The following is a 2500-nucleotide window of genomic DNA, read 5'->3' as shown; positions in this document are numbered from 1 at the left end:
TATATGAACATGTTTGTTGGAGAAAAAATTGACATACAAATTTATTTATATATACCGGAGTGGTTTAGGAGTTGCTCGAGTCCATAAGTGTTTGTTTTCAGAATGTTGTGAAGTTGAAGTTCATGCGAAGTTTGCTAAAGTTGTCGATTCAGGTAACTGCGAGAGTAGGATTATTATAATTTATGTGGGGGATTAATTTCATGATATTCAGTATTATTATTATTATATATATTTTTTTTAATGTCGAATATTTTATAGATTAAGAACGAATTTTGTCTCTAAGGTAACGTGAATGTCGCGCACGATAGACCCGTAAATCACTTGTTATTGATTCCACTGCTAAACCTTGTCAATAATCAAGACTGCAGTACAAGTAGCAGGTGAGGCGATATCAATTGAAATTCCTCCGTGCGAAATGGATGTAGTTAGTTAATATTATTACAATCGGAATACTGCAGTTTACATATATAATGATTTTAGGAAACTATTATGCATATTGTAATAGATTAATGCTCGGTTGAATATGAGAAGCTATTTTGTACTTTAAGTCTACTTTATCATGCTCGTAATTTTCACATGGAGGAGTGAATGTTTTGAGAGACAGAAGAGGAGAAGGTGCTTGCTTGCATTTGCGTGCCTCCACAGCAATCATCGGCTTGTCACGTGACTGCAAACAAATTGTCTTAAGACGAGTGTGTAATTGTCAGCATGAAGAAGCGAATACACGAGAGAGACACAGAAAATGACAGAAGGTAATATGAAACGAAAGGGAGTTACTGTTACTGATCATGCTTGTCATTAAGAATAAACACTCATGTACAATCGCGCGCGCGCACACACACACACACACACACACACACACACACACACACACACACACACACACACACACACACACACACACACACACACATATATATATATATACATATACAAAATATGTTCATATATATATATATGTATATATATATGTATATATACACACACATCAAGTGTGTGTGTGTGTGAAAAGTTTGAAAGCGCAGCCATTGTGAAACTAGGAATAGTAATATACTGGTATTACAAGCTAGGACTGCCCCGCCACTCCAGCCCTGTCCCGCGTCTGTTGTGCTAAAACGATCGTCCGTGATGATAGTTTAAACGCAGAAAAAAACTGTAGACATAAAGACATGCCAATGCTCTTTGCGTGTCTTTCCTATTTCATGTGTATTGACATGATGTTCTATTTATCCGCGCTGCCTCTTTGGCTGCGTTTATGTTTCGGGTATAGATTGAGAGGGAATTATGCGAATATTAATGGATTCTTGTTGAATTGGATATTGGACAGGACGTGGACATTATTTTTTTGTTTTTATGGCATATGTATTTACACATTTTTATATATGTAAATATGCAAATATGATGTGATACACATTGTGATACACTCTCTCTCTCTCTCTCTCTCTCTCTCTCTCTCTCTCTCTCTCTCTCTCTCTCTCTCTCTCTCTCTCTCTCCCCTTCTCCCTCTCTCCCTCTCTCCTCCCTCTCTCCTCCCTCTCTCTCTCCCTCTCTCTCCCTCTCTCTCTCTCTTCTCCTCTCTCTCTCCCCTCTCTCTCTCTCGCTCCCCTCCCCTCTCTCTCTCTCTCTCTCCTCCCGCCTCTCTCTCTCTCCTCTCTCTCTCTCTCTCTCTCTCTCTCTCTCTCTCTCTCTCTCTCTCTCTCTCTCTCTCTCTCTCTCTCTCTCTCTCTCCTCTCTCTCCTCCCTCTCCTCCCTCTTCCCTCTCCTCTCTCCTCTCTCTCCTCTCTCCTCTCTCCTCTCTCTCCTCTCTCTCTCTCTCTCTCTCTCTCTCTCTCTCTCTCTCTCTCTCTCTCTCTCTCTCTCTCTCTCTCTCTGATGCACACACAAGATAAGCACTCTCGTACTACACGCGCAGACACGCTTACAAACCCGTGCACGCATCACGTAACACGAAAGTAGGTTTACTCTTGATACTCGGAAACTGATTAAAAGCATGATGCAATTTTGATACTGAGAAAACAGACGGGGAACTGGAGACTGAGAGATAGAGAGGTCCAGGGCACGTGATGATGGGCAGCTTCCACGAAGCAGTTTCATCACTGTATTCATGCGCAGCTCAAACCTCTTTTTTTTCTCTTTACTCGAAAGCCTCAGAAAAGAAGAAAAAATGAGACACGTGTGTGACAGTCCACGACAGTTGTTTGGCTGAAATGGAACTGGTTTGGGGGATGGCGCGGTAGATAATTCTCTTTTGTATGGTAGGTAGGGAAAGGAATTTAAATTACACGCTGAAAAACTACACATGTTTATCTGTACATGAATATATATATATATATATATATATATATATATATATATATATATATATATATATATACATATACATATACATATACATATACATATACTTATACTCTCTCACACACACACACACACACACACACACACACACACACACACACACACACACACACACACACACACACACACACACACACACACA

At 40.2% G+C, this 2500-nt stretch overlaps 1 protein-coding gene across 6 annotated transcripts in view; it reads left to right on the top strand.

Annotated features, from left to right (window-relative positions):
• The window catches only part of LOC122248722 (semaphorin-1A), a 369289-nt gene that overhangs the window by 498 nt on the left and 366291 nt on the right, over positions 1-2500 (top strand). The window lies entirely within an intron of this gene.

The sequence above is a fragment of the Penaeus japonicus genome, unplaced genomic scaffold (genome assembly GCF_977035675.1).
Source record: "Penaeus japonicus unplaced genomic scaffold, GWHDUDI00000001_assembly GWHDUDI00000012, whole genome shotgun sequence".
Taxonomy (NCBI): domain Eukaryota; kingdom Metazoa; phylum Arthropoda; class Malacostraca; order Decapoda; family Penaeidae; genus Penaeus; species Penaeus japonicus.
This window is presented reverse-complemented; position numbering and strand designations above follow the sequence as displayed.